General features: G+C 36.0%; 1 protein-coding gene across 5 annotated transcripts in view; it reads left to right on the top strand.

Annotated features, from left to right (window-relative positions):
• The window catches only part of ARID4B (AT-rich interaction domain 4B), an 88,753-nt gene that overhangs the window by 3,489 nt on the left and 58,992 nt on the right, over positions 1–26,272 (top strand). The window lies entirely within an intron of this gene.

Genomic DNA, 26,272 nt, shown 5'->3' on the forward strand with positions numbered 1-26,272 from the left:
TAATTTATTAGTTAAGTTTACAAGGATACAAGCTAGTCCAATAAGAGGCAGTAAGGGACAATGCTTAAGAGAATTATTTTATGTTTGTATCACTTCAAAGTAACATTGACTGTACTAGATCAAGATACTGTTTAAATAGGAGTATATTTCTGTGCATTTATTTTTTAAGTTGACCAAAGAGTGTGCCTCAAGGACACTTCAGCATATAGAGGATTTAATGCTTTAAGACCTAGTCTTGCTTTGAGTCTGCTGACTGCAGACTTGCTTCTGACTGCATGATTAAGGCCTGTGTTTTGATTTATTCCTTGGTCATTCTTTCAAGTGCAGAGCATTGTGGATTCTGGTGCACAGAGCCTTAGAACTGGATTCCTTATTGATATCTTTGTCTCTTTACGTGAACTTGAACAACCCATTTAGCTTTACTGCCTCTTTTCTCCCACCTGTGTGGTAGGGATAAAACGTTGATCTTTGTAAAACACAATGAAGTATATTTAGGAACAGCACCAAGAATTGTATTGACAAAACTGTAAGTCAGTCATGTTTTTTTCATTTTGCAACACTTTGACACAAGAGAGGTATGCTGCCTGCTAAGAGATTACCAAAGCTGTTGGTATAATTGTTCTTGTTGTAATAACCCAGCTTAATCCAAGGAAATAAAGTCCCTTGTATAAGCCAGTAACTTTAGCCTATTAAGCAGTCTTCCCATGGACTACAAAGACCACTTAAAAACAGACTTGAAATATGCCTTATGAGAAGTGTTCAAGTCTTAACAGAATTATGCTTATTATTGTGATATTCTACTAAATCAAGCTTTTTTCCTGTCTTGATTGACCTCTGATAGATAATACAGTTGTGTAGATAAATGACTAGGATTGCTTGCATGTTGTGAAGTTTTTTTGTTGTTTAATTTAGCACCTTTTGTATAAGGCCTTTTTTGCATTAAGTATGTGTCAGAAGAATGTGGAATCTGTCTGATGATTTAAAAACTAATTGCATGCCATGAAATTACTACTTACTAAGTAGGTAGCAATATATGTAAAAGCGTTCTTATAGTGTTTTTTTTAGCTCCAAAATCAGAAAATAAACCCCATGAAAGCAAAGTGTCTGCTTAAAGAGAGGAATAAACACAAGCCTCGTTTCACCAATGATTTGTACTAAGAACTGCTGCAAATGCTCGTAAGATTTTTAATATGTATCATGGCATTTGTTTGATATATAAATATGTGAATGAAGGTAATATACCCACTGTAGTTAAAAAGTTCACTACTGAGTGGGGATCGAAAGAATAGATGTCCCAGAAGCTAGAGCAATGGTCTGTGAATTAAGAGATCTGAAATGATTGTTTAAATGTTTTGATACTATTTGCATGTTAATGTTTTTCATTCTGTAAAGTACAAACTATTTAATGGTTGTTGATACTTCTTGTTGGTAATCCTAGATGTTCCTGGATCCCTGCTCAAAGTTGCCACACTAACAAATTAGGAAAGCCACGCCTATGGTTTATGGTAGATTTTTGTTTTGTTTTGCTTTTAATTCACCCTGAATTTACATTTTTGTTTCAGTAGTCTGTCCTAGTGACCTCTCCAGCTACCCAGAGAGATCACTGGTGTACACTGATGCTGTAGCTGCTTTCCCTTAATGTGTGCCAGACAATTGCTCATATTCTCTGCCACTATGGCTGAAAACAAAAGCAAAATATCTAGTAAACTTTTCAGCCACTAATTTCCAACTTTGAGCACAAGTCAGTAGAAAATCCCATTTGTCTTATGCAGGCTGGAAACCAGTAATGGAATGTAGTGACCTTTCACTTTCTGGTTAACTATTTGAATTTACAGCAGAAATGGAGATTTCTAAAAGAGGAGTTACCATTAGAATAGTTTTTGTGATGGAGGCAGGAGAACAGGTAAGTCTTTAGAGGTGGTTTTCCCCTTTAACTTGTTTCTACATTGTGAAAAAATATTTTCTTAAAATCTTTCCTGATGTTCTAGTTTGAACAAGTGATCAGAGGCAGTTATTGACTTCCTCATGCTTGCATAATTATGTAGAAAGGAAAGCAAACACCACTTGCACCAAGCAATTACAAGTCATGTTGGAATAATCTATGTTATTTTGAAATTGTTTATTTGCACTTTTTAAATGCTAGTCTGTACATTTTACAGTGGCTAAACAGCATGGAAGTCTTGAACTCAAATCTGCATGGGTAGTATGTGGCTGTTGAATAGTTGTATTGGTTGATAAGGGCTCAAAGTTAATTAGACCACATAGTGGAAAAAAAGGCTGTCTTAAACTGAGAAGACTGAAGTTGTAATAAACTGTGAGCATTAGTACAGTTAAGTTGCCTGTATTATTATCTTCAAAGTTGGTGAAGGATTTTTGGATCAATGCTTTCACGGCAGCATAACTATTGTATGAGCGTACTGTCTAAGAGAAATGTTAGTAGGCAGAATAATGAATGTGCATATCTTCACTGGAACACTTTGAGATGGTTATTCAGTTCACTTTGTAATCCAAAACAAGAACTGTATACATGTAGAGCAGAATCATGCTGTGGTACACATTGCATGTCTGTTTTCAAAGAAATTCAGCATTGTAGTTGAAAAGCCCTTTGGAAAAATTGCAAAGGTTTTGAGATAGATAGATAGAATCACTATCAAATACTTAATCTGAATGCTTTGCTGATTGAGTAAAGTAGTGCTAACTTTGAGGAAAAAAAAATAATGCTAAAAAATAGCACTAACTTTGAGAAAGGTGGAAATGATACTGTTGTCACAAATTGGTTTCAAATTTTATGTTTAAATCCTACAGATAGACACATTTTCCTTAGAAACATGTGCTTTATAATAGGCTGAAGAATAAAAGGGAGTTTGAGGTATCCTCATTAAAAAAGGTAAAAAAAATTACGAAAAAACCTAGAGCTTAACTTTACTTAGCACCCTAATGTGATACACAGCCATCCAAATGCTTCATTAATTTTTAGTTCATACTTACTTGAAAGTAGTTAACCCACTTTCTGTTCACTACCTGTTGTGAAATGCAACAGTTGGATTCTCTGCATTTCTACTTAATCAGCCCTTCAGCTGTTTTTACTGAAATGTACAAAGCTGAAAACCATGGATCTTGAAGTGTTTCTGCCTTAAATGTGATTCAGGTCACAGTTGAGGAATATTGGGAAGTCAGATATTGTGGCTGCTTGCTTTTTAATTGATGTGCTTTGGTAAAAAATACTGCTTTTTGCCTTTTCCACTTAGCACTTAGTGTTGTCCAGTTACTGTGTCAGTTATCACTCCCTGGATATTTGCTTGGATATGTGCATAGAATGGATTTTTAAAGACTTCTAGAAGACTTCAAAAGGCCACCAGGGAACTAAGGAAAATTGTTCAGCCCTAGCATAAACTGAATGTTAGTGATTTAATATGTGTTACAATAATTATTTTAAAAGGTTTTGATGGGAAGTCATAAATCTGGATAGTTGAGTTTTTTGTTCTTTTTTTCTGTTAATGTGGGGTTACCAGATGAGGGGATATTTAAGGGAATTCAAGTGAGGAAAAGACCAGTTTGATATTCAATACTTGACAATACATCTATTTTCTTTCCGAAGATTAGTTTGAACCAGGGGAGAAATTCAATAAACTTTTTTTTTTTTTTTTTTTTTTCTTGGCAGACTATAAAGCAGTCATGACCTGTTTAGCAAGAAGTGTTTGTAAGCAAGCCCTGAAAGCCAGTTGTGAGAATGTCAGAGCAGGGTGGTGGAGGGTGTTGCTGAATTACCTGTAGAAAACTAGGACTTGAGATGAGCCAGCTGCTTTATGTGTGACCACTGTGTGACAATGACTTCCTGAGTATCTATTCATTAGCTGAATGTGGAATACTATTTTGGGGGTTCCTGAACCTGTCTTCACTATGAAGAAAATTGTGCTGAACTATGAAAAGGCATTTTCCTTACTGTGAGCAAAAGCAGTAGGAGAAGGCATCACTCCAGTTAACATGGAGTAAATTGCTCCCATTGCTATTTTCTTTGAGCCTGTATTTGCTGTAGAGTGAAGATGGTAGTCAGTACACCAAAGAAAAGACTTTTTAGCATCCAGAACTCCCAGATTAAGTAGTCTTTGATTGTGACTTATTCAGATCCCCTTAAGGAGTAACTAAGGACAGCATTCATCAGTTGTCATTTAAGCTAAGCGTGAATGCAAACATCTGTAGAGCTTTGTTCCAGAACAGATCACCCAGGTTGGCCTAATGTGAGTAACACTCTTCTTGGACAGAGGAGTTTGCTGTTCTTAGTGTTGGTTACTGTTCTTACCTGTTGGTTTGTCCCTCCACAACCTGTGGCAAAGGATTTTGTTTCATAAGTAGTTTGTCAAATTAAGGTTGTATGGTCACGGAAGAACAGTCTTCTTCTACTCTTGGCTGTTTATTCTTGATGTCTTCCATGCTAACAGTCCATTCGTGTGGTGCCAGAGTATATGGAACTAAGCTGAAATTAAGAACAACCAGATACATGTAGTCTTCACTTGCAGACTGTTCCTTTCCTGGCTGATGCCTGGCAGAGGAAGAAGGGCTGCAAAAGCAGAAGTGCACCAAGATTGATTAGGATTGGTTTAAACTGCATGTGAGCACACATCCTTCCCCATCCCTCTGCCAAGTTAGCAGTTTACAATCACTAGGCTAAACATTTTGTAAACTCTCTGGAGGTGAAATTGCCATAGAAGGTTTTTTGTGCTTGCTTGCTTCATAGAACACAAGACTTCCTTAAAAGTTTGAAGTCCATACTTTCTAGATGACATTGAGTGAAAAGATTTAATTGAATTGATGTGCTGTCTTGAAAGGAATGAATAAAATTTAATTTTAAATATGATGAACATTGATTTAAAAAAATGGAGAGTTCTTAAAGAAGAGATTGCATCAGATGGAAACCCTCATTTTTAAGGAGGCCAATATAAGCTTTGCTTTCCCTCCTCCTTCAAGTTCTTATTCAGTATTTGGAAAGAATACCATTAATAACAATTGTGTCTCTTTCTGCTTAAATTAGAAAAATAGATGGTATTATAATTTCATGTAGAAAGATATTGATAAATATTAGATTTCTAGCCTATGAAAGTGACAATCTCTATATGCCTGTAATACATTTTGACAATAGATACTTTTACCAGTGGGTGGAAGATGTAAGCAATTGTGCTACTTTTATTCCAGATTAAAACAATAGGAAATGATAATTTGTGGAGAAATGTCATCACTCTTCGACAAGGAAACTGAAGGGAGTAGAAGTAAAACTTTCAATTTTTATTTTTTTTTTATGTGTTAAGAAGGCCTGTATATTGATAGGTAGACAAGTGGAGACGTGGTAACAGTTGGGTGTTAATGCCAGTTGGAGGTGGTAGAGTGAGGTGTGTGATGTTTTCTGCTTATTACCATAAACTTAGTGTAGATATTTGGAGGATATGTTATCTTCTTTTCAAAGATTTGGTGTTCTAGCTGAGCTTTTATCTGTGATCCTCTCCCTTTTCCCTCTTAAGTGCCCTTCTAACATAGTATTCCTCATCGTTTAAGACAATCCTTCTAAATGGGATTTGGGAAATGGGATTTTATTTCAGCAAAATTCAGATCCAAGTGTATCTGATGCAAGGTTTCAGCTAGTAATAAATAATGTAGTAGGGAGTAATTTGTTTTTTCATGTTCTCTTCTGATCTGAAAAAAAAAAATGTTTCAGTTTGTGGCAGAGCAACCTGATCCACTGTGATAATTTTTTTCCTTCCTGTTTTCAGTTATCCTCTCATCAGCAGATTGCAAGCGCTAAATATTATTTAAAATAGTCCACTTTGTGTTTTCCTAAAAACAAATATGGAATACATTCTTCTAAGATTTCAAATTTTTAAATTAATTTTAAATTTAATTAATTCCAGATTTTAAATAAATTTAAAATGGTGAAAGAGACTTTCCAATATCCTTTATGAGCATTTAAGTGGAAGAGTGTTAAGTTAATCTTTTTGTTAATGCTGTGACACTTAGGTTGGTTTAACTTCTTTTCCCGGGAGAAATAATAAGGGATTGAGACTTTTTTTTTAAATGAGTACATGTTATCCCAGCATTTCCGAATTCAGGAATTAGTAATGGGAAATGTGTTCTCACTTTTTAACTTATTTTACTGCTCTGCTTATTAAAAGATGGATGTTGCTGTAGTATTAAATGAATGTTACTCCAAATTACATCACTAAACTTAGAAATAAAATATATATGCTTCTTAATCTTTGTGCTTCAATAAATATAAATGCATTTTTTAAAACACAGCAATACTTTCATAAATTTCCACTTCATTTTTTTAGAAGGTTGTCCTGCTAGATGGGAATCAAGGGAGATAGCAAAATACTTAGACATAAGTAGTAAGACTGCAGTACTGTGTGAAAATTAGTTTGATTTGTACCAATACCTTGCTGCCTGTAACAGAGACAAAAATGGAGACGATAATTCAACTTTGAGTCATTTCCATTTTCTAAATGCAGATTCATTCAGAGGTGCTCTTCCAGAACTTCACAATGACAATCCACATACCTTTTCACATAGAACATGATTTGGGTAACCGTGTGGTGTCTTTGTCTTCTTTGCAGAATTTCATGCCTATTTTCCTGCAATGTTGGACAATTTAAAAGACATTAAATCTTAGATTCATTCCTTTACTCACAGATTACTAGTGCAGTTTTTACATTCCTAAAAATCAAGTAGTACAAAAGATTGTGTCACTTGATGACATACAGTACTGGCTACACGGATTGAAACCTGCAAGGTCTCACTCTTCAAATATATTCTGATATTCTTGATCCATTTTAGAATTGGACTGCCAAAGCTCCTGCCAAGTATGTTCCCTGGAATAATTTAACATGAAGTTCCAGAAAGTATTAGTATGCATATTAGATGCCTGTCTACTCTAATTCAGTTTTTCCTTGCTAGTAGCTCTTTGGCTGTTGAGCTAATACTCTGATTTCATTTTACTCTGCCTGATGCAAACCAAAATGTTGGACAAGGTAAATATATTTCATTTTATTAAAAAAAAAAAAATCATCTTCTATTGCATACGTGGTACATAAAAAAGTACATGTTTATATGTACACTTGCCAGCATAGGGTGAATTAGGTTTTTAGATGCAAGTAAAGTGAATAAGTTGCTTTTGTTACATTCTGTATTGTAAGACAAATGCTCTTTTGGTGACAGCACAGTAATATATATGAGAGAGATAGGTGTATCTCCTGCTATGACAGACTTTTTTGCTGGTGTATATGGCATTGGTAGCATCCAGAGAGCAATGGTGGTGGGTCAAGTGGTGGTAGGTCAACTTTAAATTAGTGAAATATTTTCATTTGTGGCTCAAGTGACAATGATTTCAATTCAGGAAAATTATATTTACTCTTTTTTACACTAAAATAAAGGTCAATATTCCTTTTTGTCACTGGAGTAACTGGCTATGTGACAGCGCTTATTTGAACATTTGAAATGGTGTAATGAAATCCTAATTATGGTCTTACAATAAATATTAAACATAGCATTTATTATGTGGAATAAAAATGATCGATGATATTTAAGCTGGCCTCATCAAGTTTCTCTAGTTATGTGTATTGTATTTACTCAGTTGGAGTTTTGAGGAAACAAAGCAGCTTTTAAAATCTTCATATAAATATTAATATCTATCTATCTATCATCTATCTATCTATCATCTATCTATCTATCTATATTTTAAAGCAAACAAACAAAAACCCAAAAGGAAATGGTAATTTTTCTTCCACAATACTTGATTCCAGACAAATCCAGATGCAATTCCAGATCTTTGCTATCTGCTGTTGTAGCATAGGAAGGATATCCTTACTATGTTTGCCCAGAATTGAACCTGGGAAAAAAAACCCAAGCCACTCCAATACTTAAATGTGTTGTGCAGATGGGACTTGGGTTTACAAAAGAGCTCCTAAGGAACTGCACCATCTTTCCTTTTTTTTCTGGCAGTTTCTCTTCAAACAGCTTTTGTGTCCACTGAAACAACATTCCAGCCAAGTAGTACGTGGGCACATCAGTTGCTTAGTAAGGCCAGTGTGAATGCTTTAACTGGTTATTCCTCTTCTAGCAGGGTAATGAACAGTATTTCTGTGAAAATAAATATTACATTGGGCTGGTTTGTCATACAGTGGTACCGGAAGATTTAGTTTATCCTTTAAGTAAGGTATTTCAGAATTTCTCTTCAATTATCTTCGTAGGCTTAGGGAAAAACATTGATCATAAACATATAATTAATTAGAATTTCACTGGCACATAAAATTGTTACTGTAACCTGGTGATTTGATGGAAACACCAATATTTTATTTAGAAGCATTGTGAGACTCCTGCCTTGTGTCTTGGAACTGAAGACCTCTTGAGGTACCTCTTGTTCAACTTTTGAGAATGGAACAAGGTTTCATGTGGAAAGTAGCAGTAGAATTGTTGACATACAAAAGACTATCAAGTAAAACTTAAGGTAGACTTTTTCACTTGAGTAATCCTAAATGTTACTTTTTGAAAAGAGGCTAGAAAAATGAAGGTTTTAGTATAAGAGGCTTAAAGACTTTTAAGAAAAAAACCTGGGCTTTACATAATAGCTTCAGCACACTTGAAAGCAGTGAACAGACTCTTACACTACCTATGTAACTTCAAAAATTTTATTCTCTGTTCTTCAATGTGTTGAAGAGTTTTGTGGAATCTGAGTAAGGATCTTTCTTTAAATAGTCACTCCCTGGAAATGACTGCCATTAGTCACAGGCTAAGCCAGCTGAAGATGTTTTAGAAACAGGTGCAGCAATGAGTAGCCAAAGAAACTGAAGTATTCTGGGTGGATAAATTGGATAAAAGGTATTAAACAAGTAGTTTAGGTTCTTTAAAGTCTGAAAGGTAACCTAGCTGAATATTTTTAATATATTGTTCTTATTCCCTATATTACTACTGTGTAATGTTACCACAGTGGCACTTAGACTTTCTGTGTAGCATGCATCTAAAATATGTCTTCATAATTGTGCAGCACTTGACAAATCTCCAAACTTGTCTTCAGCTGGGTATTTCTGTGTTCTTAATACCTGTTTTATTTTTAATGCTTGCAGACTTGGTTGGCTATGGGTATTTTCTGATGGAAAAGTAGAACTTAGTTGAACAGGAAAATATCGCATTACTGTTCTGAATAGTTGCCACATTGACTACATTTTTTGCCCTTTTCCACCAAACCTTCTTTCCACAAACTTAAATACTGAATTCTTACATATGGGTACTGAACTCTTACTCTGCGAGATGAATGCTGTTGTGGAGAGGAAAGAGAAATAGAATTTAATAATTGTCTTTTATTACCCTTGCTACTGACCATGCAAGAGTATTTGACTAGTAGTATTCTCCAAAAATGAATTGAGATGGGAAAGAAGTTTGCATGTGTACTTATATTTGTTAACTATTTGCAAGTTATGAATTGTGTTCCTACAAGTTAGGATACTTGTAAAACTAGCTCATAGAAGAATGTTATTAAAGAGACACTGTAGTTTTTACAATGAAAAAAGATAAATAAAAACTGTGGGTTTGAAATTTTAGTCCTCACTTTTTTTTACCCATATGCAGTTGTACTGAGTTACATATGCCCTACTTCAGTAGAGGAATTTATTTCTGTTAATCTGGGGAAAGTGGGATATACAAATAAGTTGTTGGTTTTTTCAACTTGGAGAGTGAGGGAAGGATTTAAAATTTACTTAATAGTTTGAGGAATTGCCAATCTGAAAGAAAAGTGTGTTGTGGAAAATGTTTATATTTTTCTAGAAGAGGATTACATTAGAGAAAATGAAGTTTGTTCAATGATGGAACTAGTCTGGTTGTAAGCATGACTATAATTTACTGCAGTTTTCCTTGGTAAATTATTTGTGGTACAAATTTCTTTGCTGCCCCAGCTAACCAGTGTCCAGCTTAGTTAAAACATTTGTGTTCTGCAAGGATGTGTATATTTTACCTTACAGCAGTGGCCCAATCGGTGCTGATAAGAAATACGAGATTTAACATAAAATAATGTGGGTTTGTTTTTGTTTTTTTTTCTTTCTTACCCAGATAATTGGTTATGTTGCTAAAATATTAACCAATCTGCTGTTTTTGACTGGAAGCTATTGGTCCTCTTAACCAACTATTTTATTGTAGTGGCAGACCAAACCTAATTTTAATTGTTTCTTGTGCTGCTTGGCTGCTTCTACATAGTGCAAGTGTGTGTATGGTAATGCTAATACTTCACTTCTCTTTAACCTTATTTGTGTCTTGTCTCTCATTGTCTTTAATATAGTGCCATGGGTTCTGTAGCCTGTTTCTCAGGAGAGTTGAAGATACAGTTAAGCAATCTTGTTGTTAATAGTCCTGTTCATTATTTAGGGACCTATAGCTTCATTAGAATTTTAGGGGGAAATCAGAACATTGAAAAGCTTTGGCTAATGCAACTCTTCTTATGTATTTCTATTTATTTCCATACATATAGTCACCTTTTTCTTTGCACATGCAATAGTTGTAGTTGCTTTAAATTTTTCTGAGAGGGTTTTTTCCTTTTCTTTTTTACTGGGAGAGGAAGCTGAAAAGTTTTTTTTTACTGCTTTGAAAGGTGTAATATCTTTCTATAAAGATATATCTCCATGTTTCCATAAAAGAAAGATAGTATGGACATAGATATTTATATTGCAATATAATTTAATGGCAGTTCAAAGATTGTAAGACTATACTCCGGATGTTAGAAAATAGAGCTTCTGCATGGACTAATGCTGAAGCAATATTGATACTTTACATGCATGTAATTATTGTATGCTATTTGTATCTTAGCTAATGTAATGTAAAACAATTTTTTATTAGGGAGTAGAATTTTCTTCACAGGAAACTTGGAGAGAAAAATGAATATTTGATAAATGTATAAGGAGGAAAAAAAAGAAAGGAAAGGTTTATCATCAGGACACTGAAAAATATATCTAGAGTCTATCATCAAAGAGACCAGGATAGATATATACCTGTAAAGGGTAATAATGGTCAAGTTTACACTTATTTATATACACATATGTATATATTTTAATATCTAGAAATTACATACAGTTCTTTAAAAGGTTCCATTTGTTGGCTAGCTTGCCTTTGAATTTCATTACAATTCTATTCTATTAGATGTTTCAGATGCATAATTGTGGCATAGGGAATTCCAGGAAAGCCAAATATGAGGGCTTGCTATTTTTAAGCCAAAAATACTCCACTCTTGGTGCATTAGTTGTTTTATCCAATTGAGATGTGTTTTGTTAGCTTTTGTGTAATGTTTCCCTTGGAGACTCAAGAATAGCATAGCAGGTTACTGGTGAGGAGTAAATGGCTAGTTTAGACCAGGAGTGGAGATCTGTCAAAATGTTCAAAAGAAGGATTCACTTAACGCTAAAACCTAAGGAAAGGTGTAGGGATTAGTGTGTATCTAGTTGAAGTCAAACATTGTCAAAACCCAAAACAAGCGAGAAGTATTTTTAGTTTGGCTAGTTTGCAAAATGAGAGTCTTAAAAGGGACTGACCTAAAAAGGAAGACAAGACTGTTGTTCTGTGCATGCTAAATCTCCTGAAGCCAGTGGAGAAATTTGAGGATATTTTTTCAGAGAAAGTCACTGGGAAGCAGAGGAGAGCCTGGTTTGCCTCTTCTGAAGTGCATCTTCAGGTTCTGTTATTTGAATTTATATCTTAGTGAATCTGAGCCTTGCACTTTGTCTGAGGTGAAAACTACTGTTTGGAAAAGCCAGGAGAAAAGCAAAAGGCAAGTTGGTAGAGAGAACATGAATCTTTTCTGTAGGTAAGGTATCTTTGTGCTACATGCTATTAATTTAATATGGTCTGAAATGGAGACTTAGATAACTGTATCTCCACCAAGTCTGAATTTATCTGAAGAAACTAGATGCCATAGGTCTAATCTAATGAAATTATCTTTGCATTGCTATTGAACCTTCCTTCGGTTGATGTTTTTAATCGCAATGTCAGGCTCTGTGAAGGGGGAGAAAGTCTGCATATTCATATTCCTCTAACTGCAGTGTTTCTGAGTACATGTAGTGTTTCAAACAGTGCTAAAGGGATCCCTGGGTTAAATTCGTGCAGGACCATGAGAGGACTGAAAGAATATTTTCTCATATTTTGATCTCTTTGCCAGTGTGGTGTAACCTGAAACAGGTTTTCTGGATTCAAGTGTGCTTTAGTGTCTGTTATTTGCTGTTAAACCTAATGGGGTTACCCTCTGCAAGGCAGTGACTTGGGAGCAATCTTGCTTGTTCAGGTGTATGGCTCTGGTTAATTTTCTTGTTCTACTCTGGATCTCTGCTCCTTGGACTTTTAAAGACTGCCTCAGCACTGGATCATCAAGTACAAGTTATCTGTAGTCCAATCATTAAATATTGCATTCTTCAGGAAAGTCAAACCAAGCAGTGATTTTGGACAGGACTGATCCCATTTATAAATTGAATTAAGCAAAGTGCCTATTTTGTGGTAAATTCTGAAATTTTTGAAGTTAATCTTGAAGTTAGTTCTCAGTTTACAATTGGACTTCTTATTTTACAAAAGCAGATTAATTAAATATTTTTTTGTTCTGTCATCTAATAGTACTTTGTTAGTTCTCTATAAAAATCAAAATATGGAGCATTCCTAGTGACTTGAATCACTAATACCTGCTTTGTTTGCAAATAATGTGTGCTGGATATAAAACTTAACAAAAACTGTTTTTTTGAGTGCTATCCAAGTAGATTTGAATGCAAACTTGTATTTGACCTTGCATATACTCCAGTTTAAAGCCACTTTAGGGTTTTAGTGGAAATGTTTGACCAAAAGCTGTTTGACATCCAGATCATTGGAAGAAGAGACAGCTTGACTGTCAAGTTACTAAAGGAAAAAAAAAAAGTAGCATGGTAAATGTCATCTTTCCCATCCAGCTAAGGGCCTTGTACATTTAATGTTTGGAATTCAGAAAAAAAAAAAATAAAAAATTAGGAGCTAGAGTGTGCAATAAAAAGGTAAATGTAGAAAATGCTTTCAAACACCCATGGGAAAAGAAGAGGATTATTTTCTAAGTTTTAAAATTTCTGTGGGTTTTTTCTGCAAGAACCTTACAAGTTCTAAATTATTGTGGAGTACTACCTCATCTTGTAGGTTGAGGCAGGCTGCCAATTCACCCATTGATTTATCCACTCCTACTTTGTTAACTCCGCTGTGTGATCTTGCAGTGAAATGATACAAGGTACTAAAGTGGAAGAATAGCAGTTTAGAAAAAGTAACAGGAACAAGTGAATTGGTGAGTTGAAGCACTTTAGCTGTTAATCAAAGGTGAGTCAGAACAGATGCAAAAGGAAGGATGCACAAGGGAGCAGCGGCGTCATTCATGTGGATTTGAGTTTGGAGGGCCCAGGCTTTCCTCTTTTACACTTCTGAGTTGTTAATTTAACTCACAAAAGAAGTATGAAAGAACACACCATCTGTTTTAACTGCTGGTGAGCATCTAGCAGTACACATCTCCCCCCCACACCTTTCCTAGTTTCAGAAATTAAGAACTGTTGGCAGTAGGTAGTATGTGTCACCAACTTTGATTATTTAAACCCATTTTATTTGATTTATTTTTGATCACTACTTTGTTGTTGTTGTTTTCTGCAGGTAGACAGATTTTAGAATATTTACCTTGGCATTCCTGGCTTTCTCAGAGGAGTGAATAGGTTTAACCTTTTTTGCTAGGCTGATTTTCTAACTCTGCATAATGATCCAAACTCCTTCCTGATGATTATTCAAAAGAACCAGGAAAAAACAAATAAATGAGTGTGACTTGCATTTAGAACAGTTCTGTTTGATTAGATTTCTACCATAAAGAAGCTGTATACTTTCGCACCAGTTAGTTTTTAAAGCACTTATATTTTCAGAAGTTTCCTGTGAGTTCTGTAGCAGTCAGGCTGTTTTGCTTCTTGCCACTTGTCAGCTTGTAATTCTACATGAAACATTAATGTTGTGAGTCTTGTACAGGTAGTTGTATATTTTGGTTGAAAATGCAGCAGAAACTGTTAGTAATTTCTCGCTTAAAATTTGTTTTTTTTTCTTCTAGTAGTCCCATTTTTCTTCTTCCCCTCCTGAACTTAACTAAAGGGCCTATTCCATCTGTTTCTTTGCAGAGATAAAGCATTATGACTATTACCATTTCAGAAATATAATAAGCAACTGTATTAAATACAAGCTATGTTACCAGTTTTTTTGTAAGCACTAAGAAAAATGCATTATGAAATTCTAATCCATTATAATGGGATGTCTTCAAGGCTAAAAACCCCACAGCCATAATAGCCACAAGATTGCAGGATTTCAGAGCAATGAATATAAGTGCAAGGCAAGGCAGCCAGCATTGGCCTACATAATTTGTTGAGAGGAAGTGGGGACAGACTGCAACAGTTGAGCTTTTAAAACTAAAGAAGTGAACAGATTGTTGCTGAGTGGAGTTGTGTACAGAGTATTTTTAAAATTAGTATTATGGTAAGTAAGTTGAGCTCTAACCAGAGATGAAACCATGTGCATACTTCCTGTCTGTCTGAGACATCGCACAAGTGCCTGGGGGTGGCAAAATGAGTTTTGACATACATCAGCACAAATCAGAAGTGGTAAAGCTGGTAATTCTTTGAGTGAGTGATTTTTCTGATTACTTTGATAGGCTGTTTTGTATATGGGGCAATTCACAGAATCTTGAAAAGCACAGGTGATTGTTTAGAAGACTTCATGTTCTGTAGATGCCTTTTATCAAAATATTTTGTTTTAACTGTGGGAGTTCCTTGTTGATTCAGAATTTGTGTGAATACCTACAGCCATATTAGGCTTAGTTTGAACTGCTACCTCAAAAGCTGCTTGATCATCCCTTTAATGTGTATTTAGCAAGACTGTTGATTTAAAGGTTCGACGTGATGGAGTATTTTAATCGATCTTATGATCTCTTCAAGCAACTACTTACACAGCTTATTAACATCCTTTTTTTAAACCTAAAAACTCTGTTCATACTGAAGCTATGGGATTTTTAATGCCCTAGACTGTAAGATTAAAGATCCCTGCAACGCTTTTTTCCTTTGCAATGAAAGAGCACTTGAGTCTGACACTGTAGGCCAAATCCAGTGAAGGACTCTAGCTAACCTGTGGGTGTTCTTGATACTTCTCAGTGCAAGTGATGGCACTCTGGAAGTCTCCTTTGTATCATAAACGTGGGCATGTGGCACTGGGTGCTCTGTCCACTGGGAAGGAATTTGGTAATGGTGCTTTGTAAAGTAGGGTAGATTATGGTGGATGGTTGGCTCAGAATGTATCTGCAAGCACTCATGACTTGTTCAGGTATCTCATTTCCTCTAATGTGCTTCGTGTCATGGATTTGTGGTAGTCCAGATCCTCTGGAGAAGTGAGGCTGGTGCTTTATTCAATGAGTCAAGATTCCCAGCACTTGGAATTGAGAATTTTGCTGCCTTCTCATCTAAGGTTTTAGCGTCTGGGGCTGAAGACAGGCTGAGCTGGGGAGCCATCAACACTTGCCAGGGTTTCATGGTGTGCTATGTGCCACATTAGTAGTTCACTGCCTTTGAAAATGGAACCTGCTGCATGCTATCCCTGCCTCCTGAGGGGGCAGTTCTCGGAAAAATAGCCAGAAAATAAATGGAACATGAGGCAATGTCGTACTTCTGCCAAAAAGGCAAATGCCATACTGGAATGTTAAAGTATTACTTGAAAATTGTGTGAAATTATATTTGCTTCTCTTGCAATTAACTAGGCCATACCTCTGTCCAATTTTAGGCACCAGCTAGGAGAAATATATGAGGTAATTAAATCGAACTCCAGAGGGACAGTTCAAAATACAGGGTCTATATATATATATATATATACACACATATATATACACACACACATATATATATATATATTTATTTTTTTTTCCTACAGATAAAGTTTACACCATAAGTTGTTTTTTTTTTCTTTTAGAAATAGAATTACACTAAGAAGTTGCATCTCTTGAAAGCTACAAAACAGAAGTACGCTTGTTTCCATTTGCAATATTGATAAGACAAGTAATAACAGTAGCAAGGGGTGTTTAGATGTTATAGAAAAGCCTGTAAGCACTGCAGCGTGTGGGATATTGACTTCTAAATGTAAGAACAGGTATTATAGACACCTGTTAGGAATAATACATTTAAAATGATCCGGCTGAGAAGAACGACCTTGATAACTTTTTCTGTGTAATTAAGTTTTTCTTTGTTTTTCCCAGGAATCTCATCCATTGTAATTTAATATTTGATAAAGTGGTTCGATTAAGTTATTTCAGTCTCTTTGTAGGTGATTTCTAAACTAATTTTCTTAGTTTTTTTCTAAGTGTCTTGTCCCTGACCAGCAGCTTTACACTGAATTACTACACAGCAATGGAGGGAGCATGGCAGATGTAAAATCCACTCTCTTGTCTAAAATTTGTGTTACTGTATGACATTAGACATTTTATACTACAATGCTTTTGGTACACTCTTGTGTACAGTTGGCTTATTGCTACAAATTCATTTTGTCTCCAGACCACACTGTACAAGTTCTTAGTTCTTGAATGCCTGGATTTGTGCATAGCCTTCATGTGCAGATTGGTTGTGCTTAACTTACTAAATAATGTGTTTTGAGGGAGGATTGATTCTCACTAAGAAGACTTTTCTTTTTTCACTTTGTTTTGTATTTACATTTTTTGTTTTGTATGTTTTACAGTTGTGTGTAGGTTTGGCACTACTTTTGTGTACTCCCCCATCATTCTTCTAGGTAGCAACAATAGTGAAAAACAAATTCAAAGGCTACACATTAATTTTTTACCAGTCTAATGATGTGATTTAATATGTTATTATGTTAAAGTTTTAATGTCGTATTCTAAGAAGTGTATTAAATTACAAATCAGATACAGTTGTGATTTCATACAAGTACACAAAATAATATCTTAAATGCTTAGAATTTTGGGATACAATTTTATCAGTACATATTGAAACATTGTCAGACTAATAAGATCATAGCTGTGTTTAGTGAATTGACTTGGGTCAGTGTTGCAGAAATCTCATTCTACTTGGGGATTTTGAATTGTATGTCATTCCTTTAGCTTTCCCTTTCTGTTCTAATGTAGGAACAAAAATAACTCCTCCCCTCTTTTCCTTCCTCATAGTCAGTTTAGAAAGTGTACAAAGAATGGAAGTAAACCAAGGCATGACATTTTATTTTGTATCAGCAGAAAAAGGAGTCATGATTTATGGTTGGGGGTTTTTTGGGTGTTGGTTTTGAGTTTTGGTGGCGTCTTTTTTAAGGTTCAGATTTTCAATTTAGCATTAATTTGCTTCTTAAGTTTTACACAATAGAAAATAGTTTTAAAAATAATAAACAGAATCTTAATATGCTGCAATTTCAGTGAAAAAAAACCCCAACATTTTTAATTATCTGATTTGAGTATCTGTTCACTGTTCTTGCTCTTGCTATCAGTTTTACTATCTAAAAATACTGTTATATTTTTCTTTCAACTAAAATGCCGTTATTATCAGTTATCTAGAATACAGAAAAGCCATTTCACATACATAGAATTGTTTCCTGTTCTGTATATTGTTATGCTGAATTTACTTTGCAACTAACTTTTTAAAAAGAAAACAATCATTAAATTGTCTTTGACTGGAAATAGAAGTAATGCCCAAGAATTATCAAATTGTTTAAAAAATAGGTTTGTTTGGGGTTTTTTTCTCTTGAGATTTCACTGACTGTTGTTTTTTCAGATTTTACATAGTCACATCATCATTTTGCTCAGGAACAGCCTGGACTGGTTTGTTTGATTAAAGTATCAAATGATCTTTGTTCCAATCCGTTTGGAAAGTAAGCATATCATTAGTATATCATTCTTTTCAGTGCTTTGAAACATCCCAAGTTTTTCATAGCAATATCTCTAGACAGAACCGTGGCACATCTTTTAAAATGAAGCAAGTTTTCTAGAGCTAATAATTTAGATAATGCTTCTAAGCAATATCTGAAGCATTTAGTTGGCAAAAAGGTGTTTATCAGTGTAAAAATTGAATTTAACTTAGTTAAAGTGCTAAACAGGAATTGAGAACATACTTTTTGCTGAATTATTTTACCCTCTAAGAACAAACACTTTATTGATTGCTTACTTTTTTTGATTTATATTTCTCCATACCAGAATGAATTTTGGTTCTTGCACAGAACACAGGAAATGGGAAAGAGTTCTTTAAAATATTTGTGATTAAAAGCCTTCATTGAGAAGCTCCTTATTTCAAATTAATTGTTACTTTTTTATCTGTATGTATGTAGAAACAGAGTTCAGGCTTGAAATGTACAGAATAGTCTGGCCAAAATTAATGAAGTTGTACCATTGTACAGTACTAAGCTATAATGTTAAATAGTTTGAATATTTAGCTAAACCTTACTGGAAAAAAAATGCAATCTGGTAGCTATGGCAATAATTGACTTCCAGAAAGATTTTCTATTTAGGGGGATAAACAGCAGGAGTAGGCATTCAAAATATCTTTTTTTAATGTAGTCTTTCAGCAATACAGAACAAGAGACCTACAGAAGGAATTGTAAAGCATTTGCTTTATTTTTAGATAGCTTGATCAGCAGTTCTGGAGTGTTTTTATTAAAGTGATTTTATAAAGTGATATGCTATACTGATAGATATACGGATTTCCCTTCTTAGGTCTGAAAATGCTATAGAGAAACATCAAATACTTACTTGCCTTTGAGTAAGGTGTGCATTACACCCATTCTACAGACTTGAAAGTTGGTACAAGCCTGCTGGGCCACATCATGGTGCAGCAAGTCTGTGACCAAATTAGGAACAAAATCAGAATTCAGTGGGTTTTATTCAGTATGGTAGGAGAAAAAATACCTAAATGCTGTATTTTTTTAAAGCATAGTCACCTTTCTGGATTTGCTATTTTGAATAGGAAATGAGGTTATTACAGTTTAGATGTTTGGAAGTTACACTACTCAGTAAATTTCTGGACGGAGAATTGAATTGCTCTTTGGCAGTGATTAGGATAGACTAACTTTTAAAATCTTTAAATTATTACATCTCATTTTCTTAGTAGAGTTTAAATATTTTTATAGTTTTATTCATCAATTTAAAGTTCCAAAAAGAAAATTAATTAGTTCCATAAAAAATCAACTTCATATGGGTAAGTAAAAATTATGAAAATCCATTCTGCATTTGATACAGATATAATAAATAAGTGCTACTTGTGATTACTGAATTGAATTTCTTGTTTTGGATCTTTTGGTCCTTCAGGATCTTAGAACCTGTAAATCCTTTCCACAGCTCACTTTCATTTGGAGAGGAAAATCAGCTTTTGAACCCTTTAAAGTCTTTAAGAACTTTAAATAAGCTTGGCACTGGACTGATCTAACTGAATAATTTGAAATAAAGAATATATCCGCTTTGCACCTGTAGGGACGGCTAAAGCTGTCAGAAGTTGGTTTAATGCTTCCAGACATCAGTGCACTAAGCTCTGGTAACTTCCAGCTTCGGTGAGGGGATAAACAATGACATTTTGACACAGTTATGTGCTGTATAATGTTTGCTTACAAGATTGGTGAGGTGTTACTTGAAACTTCCTGTAGGTTTTAAATTGAAACTGGAAAGAGGTTTCATTACAAGAACTCCCCTCCCCCCCTTTATAACTTGTAAATGTTTTGTTTGGTCAGGATGTTTCCTACCATAGTTTTTATTTATGGACAAATATTGATAAAATTGAACCATTTTCCTTCATGAATTTCAAAATTAATAGTTCTGTCTTTCTGTGAAATGTACAACAGTAACAAAAGCAAGTAAAAATCTGAGTTTTCAGCCAGAAGAAGATTTGCTCAAAGCACACTCTTACTCTTGGGCTTTCATGTAATAGCCTTTTCATGTGGAAAACATCACTGCCTTTTATTCTGTTTTGTAGTTTGCAAGTTTCAGAAAAATTCCTCCTGCTTCCTGTTGTGGTGTTCTCATTTCTGGAAGGTAGATGATGGGCCAATGGATTTACTCCTTTAAAAGGAATTTTTTATTTTCTGTGTTTCAGCCTTTTTTTCAGGTACTTCATTTGCCTTTGAGAAATTGCGTGCCTTGGTGATAGAGTTTATAGAAAGGTTTTAGAAGTTTCCTAGCTTTGTTGCTCTGAAAATACATGAGGAATGTATTTGAAATCAACTATAAAGATATTATCTGCAAAATTGAGTATATTAGAAGAATTATAATAATAGTTTTTCCTGAAGATGTCTGCTATTACTATAAAGTTGAACATCTTCTGAACTCTACAGCAGGTTGAGCTGTAAGCAAAATCTTGCACTCCTAATTATACTGTGATTTTGCTTATTAAAAGATTGATTCTGCAGTGTGTAGGTGGATCTCTGCTGTTGGGTGGAACTTACTGCAGTTTGAGACTATTTAAGGTAATAATCTATAAGTTAAATGCATTATTATTTGGGGAGGAAATTTTATTCTGTTTTGTGGTTTTTTCACCTGTGTTCATGAAAATGTTTTTTCAGAATTTGTCTAGATGTTGAATTTACTCTTGTTTAAAAAAAAAAATACTGTTTTTTTAAAATTTACTCTTTTTAAGCCTTTATTGTCCCAAAAGTTTCTGAAAGCCTATTGAATGACTTAGAGGTGGTTGCTAATTCTGCAGGATAGAAAGGGAATTTAAGGTTCCAGCTATGTGAAATTTTTGCTCTTCATTAGAAGACTTTAAGATATGGTTGGTTTTGGATTGAAGTAGTGGAGTATTAATTGTGGGTTTTTCTACTAAATTATGGGACTGGGATGACTATAGATCAATAATCAAGTATGTGTGTAATGATTCCACTTGTAAACGGTGTTTCCATCTTAAATTATGGACTATAGGCAAACAATGAGAAAGCCCTTCCCTTGGAAAAATAACTTCAAAATACCATAGGCAGTAGGAAAAATGTTTTGCCACTGCTCCTCATGCTTACTACGGATGAGAAAAGAAATCAGATTTTGAGCCTTACGATGTTTCTTTTTGAAACTCAGTAATAATTTGGATGCCAGGTGGGGTCAGAGGGAGAAGGTCTTGAATCTTTAACAAGATTTCCCTGAACCTTGGTTATTAAAATTAAACAAATATTTACATTTCAAAACCAGTCCTTTCTTTTCAGTAATTGTGGGATAGCTGAGGTAGTTTTTGCTTGTTAAAAATGTATCACTAGTTTATTGACTCAAGAGTCTTGTAGAGTAGATAAATGCTGAACTTTCAATGTTTAATGCAAACTGAAATCTCGGCTCTTCAGACTTCATATACATGAAAGACTGAGGGAAGGTATTTTTTTCTGTGTATTACTCCAAAAGCAGTCCTGCAGGCTTTCCTAGTAACCATGTCTGCTGTGTTTCTAGATTGAATACTTAATCTTGTTTTCATGTGGTTTACTTGGAACATCCTGTGCATGGTACAGAAGAATACAGATTAGGAGATAGAAATAATACATTCACACACGCCATATTAGATGTGCTTATGGGCAAAGCACAATGTAAAGCAATTTTATCAGTTGCTGTATAGCGTGACAGACTTTACAAAGGAATTTGAATATAGTAATGCACCACAGTTGAAAAATGGGATGTGAGGATGATTTCATCCCACGTAGATGGAAAAAAATAATGTGTGTAAAAAAAAAAAAGCTGGAAAACCAACTTCTTTACAGCTTTAAAATGTGTGTAAAAGTGTGATTTTAGATTGCAGTGTTAAAATGTGTATTCCACAGTGCCCTGGAGAGATGTCTGTGTGTTTTCTCCCTCACACGCGGAAGACCAGGACTATTAGTACCGATGTAAATATCCAAATTCAGAAGACGTGCAGGTTGTTTTATTATGTGGGCATCTAGCCATTTATCAATCCTTCCAGGTATAAGCAGCATGAAGGCTGGAGCAGAACCCTTTCCAGCAGCCTGCTTTTCCTGCCAAAGAAAATTCCGCCAACTGAATTGGTGGAAATTGCTGACTGGTCACCTAGAGACTGCTTCTTATTTACGCGGTAAACCAGCTTTTCAGCAGCGGCAGCCTGTGCTGCAACTCCTCTGCGCACACAGCAGTTGTGAATTGAGATAGCAGAGAAAACTATTCATCCTACTCTCATTAATAAAACAAAATAAAGTGCTAGTAGTAGCACGGCGGTTGTCCATTAGTTTGGCTTTCCTAATGGAAAGTGCAAAACTGCAGGAAGTGCTTTTCTTTTTATCCCTTCTTGCTCACCCAAGAGAGCGCCGGAACTTATTTTTTATAGTAATTTGGCCAATGATTTAGGATATTCAACGCCAGGCGCATTCCAGCGGCGTTCCGGAGGAGCTGCGCTGCAGGGCCGCGGGCAGCGCTCGCACGTTTTCCCGGCCGGATCCCGGGAGCTGGCACTGCCGGTGCTCCGTGCCCGACTCCAGCAGCCGCAGGCTCCCGGGAAGCCCTGCGTGCAGATTAACCCGGCAATCGCCTTAAGGGGACAAATTTAGTTTACGGCAATCCGCGCTTAATCTGCTGGAGCCGTGGGCGCCTTCGCGGAGAGGGCGAGGGCGGGCGGCTGCGCTCGGGGCTGGCTCGGGCAGCCAGAAACTTCTGGCAGCTTCCCGGCTCCGGCCCCTCCCCTTAAAGCGGCAGCTCCCCGGAGCATCGCCGGTGCTCGGCCGCCCACCCGAATGAGCGGAACGAGTCACCCGGGCGCCGTCTTCCTGCGGCGGCCTTGCCGAAGCTCCTCGGGGCGCTGCTCGAACCGCCCTGGTAGCGCTCAGCACTCCCTGCAGCGGATGCTGGGGAAGGGCTCATCCCCATCTCGTCCCAAAACAGCCCTTCCGTAGCCCCCGCCTGGCTGCGGCCGCGGGTCCGGCCTTCCCCTGGTATCCAGGTGCGGACGGGTGACCGTCTCCCGGTGTCACCCCGCAGAGCCGGCTCCCCTTCGGGAGCCTGGCCTCGGTCATTCATGCAGACCAAGTCCTGATTCCTCTTGGAACCGCCTGCTGCGTGAGTGGTCTCCATGAAGATCTTTAATGCCAGTCTTTTGGCAGCAGTAAAACGACCAAACTAACAAGCTGAGATTCTTCCATCAGCTTCACTTTTCTCCTTCCAGTGTGAACTCTGAGATTTTTGAAAGACTACATGTAGAGACGTAGAAACACTGACAGGATATCCTGGGGTGTGTATTGAAGCTGCTCTGAATGAAAGAAGTTCATGATCTCATTATACATGGATGATGGCGTGTGCTGGGCATACTTGTCAGTTCTGCTGTTGACAGAAGTTTACTGATTGATTGTGATATGCTCCTGAAACAATTATTCTTATCTTTAAATTATAAAGTGCAGGTGGTTATGTTCACATATAAAATTTAAATGCCAATTCACATTATCTTTTAAAATAAAGGCTGAGACAGCAATGTATGAGACTAGTACAGTTTTGTTTGAATAGGCCTTCAAGAATTTTAGGAAGCCCAGAACTTCCTGTATTATAGGGTAGTCCCTATAGTCCCCCTTCTCTTTAAATTCCACTGCAGTGGTTCTTCTTAAGATATTTTCAGAATGCTTGCAATACCTTTTCCAAGATCACTGAACTATCAAATTCTAGCTGCATTTTAGCATACTGTGTTTTTTTTTTTTCTTTTCTGAAAACTTGCTCTAAAAATCCTAAAAAAAAAAGAGTAAACACAAATCCTGATAAAACATGTCAAAATTAAATAGGCAGAGATACATTGTCTGAACATAAGGACATCTAATAAATGATGTAAGCACAAAGCAGGGAAGAGATAACAGAAAGGTAAAAATAGCTGTATACTAATTTTTAATCTCTCTAATGTTGGTAGAATTGAATAAAACCTGCTTGAAAACAGGTGACTCAGAGTTGGTGAGAATGACAAAGTCATGGTAACAATTATCTGAAATTAATGCCAGACTCTGATCATTACTTTTATTTTTCTAGTTTGCATTCACTATGTTGCATCACATTCTGGTAATTATTTTAACTTGCCACTTTCAGCTGTTTCTCTGTCACAATGAAAGAAGTAACTTGGAAATTTCAGTTAAGTGATTTGGGAGGGGGGAAAGCCCATGTAATTTGTCTTTCAATGGAGTAATGAAATTGCAGGAAAAAATGCAGTACATATCCATTGAAGAATTTAGATACTGTTTTAAAGTGTATAATGATTTATAGTGGTAGTTAAATAAATGAATTTCATCATTTTTTCTCAAAAGCCACTGTCTCTAGTGTTTCAAAATACTGTTTCTAGTAAACATACTTACACTGGTAATCAAATAGTCCATATGTTGACTATTCTTTGAAGTTCTTTACAGTAGTAAATACTAACTAATTCCAGTGAAAGGAATCAGAGTAATTTCAAAGGATTTATGCTGGAGATTGAAATTAACTTGTGTGTTAGTAACTGAAGTTCTTACAGATTTTTTTTTTTTTTTTTGAAAGGATATTCTTTCTGGAAGAGGTTATTAAGAATAAGTTGGAGTAGTGATAAAGTAATCACAATATTGGTAATTATGATCCTTATAAGAATTTAAAGTCCTGCTTAAAGGTTGGTTGTTAACTTGCCTGTTCTTATGCCATAAATTTTTCAAAGAGTAGAGCTTCAGATTATCTTGGTGCTCAAAATATTTTGTTTTAGTTAGTGTCAGTAGCAGTGAAGAAAAAGTGTTCTATATTTTTCTGGAAGTTCACCTTGATATAGTGGATTGGTCTTTGTGATAATTCTTTTGTCTGTGTAGGGAAGTATAGACTGACACTGAGACTGACACAGCCAGCTTTTAAAGTTTTGTTTATAGAAGAATTGTAGCTGTGTGCATCTGTGTGGACCCATCTGGAATCTTTCTCTTGTTAAAGTAATCTCAGCACTCCACAATTCCTTTTAATTTTGGAAGATGAACTGGCATGAAATGCTATCATCCCTGTAGTGGTGAATGAGTTTCTTCACTAAGAGTGCAGTGGAGCAGGAGGGATGCTCCCATTTTGGAGCTTTACTGTCTTTCCAAGAGAATACATTGCGTCTTTCCTCTGCTCAGATTCATATTGTGTGAAACAGCCACTTCTTGGTTCACTTCAGTAAGAGTGCTGGCCAAAACCAAGTTTATCACCATCTGAGTCCATCTTTCAGCACCCATCCAAGTACAGCAAGAGAAAAGCATTGCAGCCTGCCTCAGAGGCAAGTACTGCTGGGCAAGCAAGGAGGGAATGAATTGCAGAATCCCAACACGCTTAACAGAGTCCTTGTTAATCTCAGTGGAGTTTTATTGCTAGTAAGCCTGGATTAGGAAAGGATAGGTGTTCATGGATATACTACCACCAGCGTAGTATATCCTACTACTCTGCATGCAGTCACGTACCACACATGCAGGGGGAGAGAGTGAGGGGTTCATTAGTGCATTCATGCTTCTGATGATCTTAGGAAGTGCAGATTGATAACAATTTCATAGTACTCAGAAATATATTCTATTGCCTGCCAGTGAGAGAGAGAGGCTGGAATAGAGTCACTGTAAAAAACATCATTAATAAGGATTAAACCCTGTAACATCTAATGTTTCTCAATTTCAAGTTTTGTAAAACTTAAATTTCTGAAAAATGATGCATTGAAGCATTCAAGTACACACTTCCATGCCTTCTGATGTATCAGAACTGGAGGCAGCTAGCAGGAATTATCTAATGCTGAGTGCAAGCACCTCAGTCTTAAATAGTATCAGTCTCTGATGTCTGTGAAGATTTATCTCTATATTTTTCCCCCAGAGAACCTGGATGTGCCAGAGATGCCCCTTGTAAGGTGTGTTTGAATCTGTAGGGGCACAGAAACGCAATGCGACTTCGATAAGAGTTTTAATCTCTTTGCTCTGCTCTTGTCTGGGTCTCCATGGAGGCTTGCAGCTCTTGAAAACAAACCTCTCCTCTTGTGTGACACCCTCTGCCTTCCCTCTTCTGACCCAGAGTCTATGAAGTGATACTTCATAGGTGGTTCAGTTATCTGGAATCTCCTCATCCAGACTGCTTTAGGAGAGGTTGTGTGAGAGAAGATGGACTTCCTTTGCAGGAACTGTGCCTTCGTGATCTTACTCAGGATACTGATTTGACCTATGTTCTCTTATTTTCCACCTCTTCTGTTTCTTATGTTTCTTATTTCCCTGTTTGGGTGTCACCTATTCCTGTGTTTCATGTCACAAAACCTTGTCTTTTGTTTGGACCCTTCATTGTCTGTTTAGTCTCTTGTCA

The sequence above is a fragment of the Poecile atricapillus genome, chromosome 3 (genome assembly GCF_030490865.1).
Source record: "Poecile atricapillus isolate bPoeAtr1 chromosome 3, bPoeAtr1.hap1, whole genome shotgun sequence".
Lineage (NCBI taxonomy): Eukaryota > Metazoa > Chordata > Aves > Passeriformes > Paridae > Poecile > Poecile atricapillus.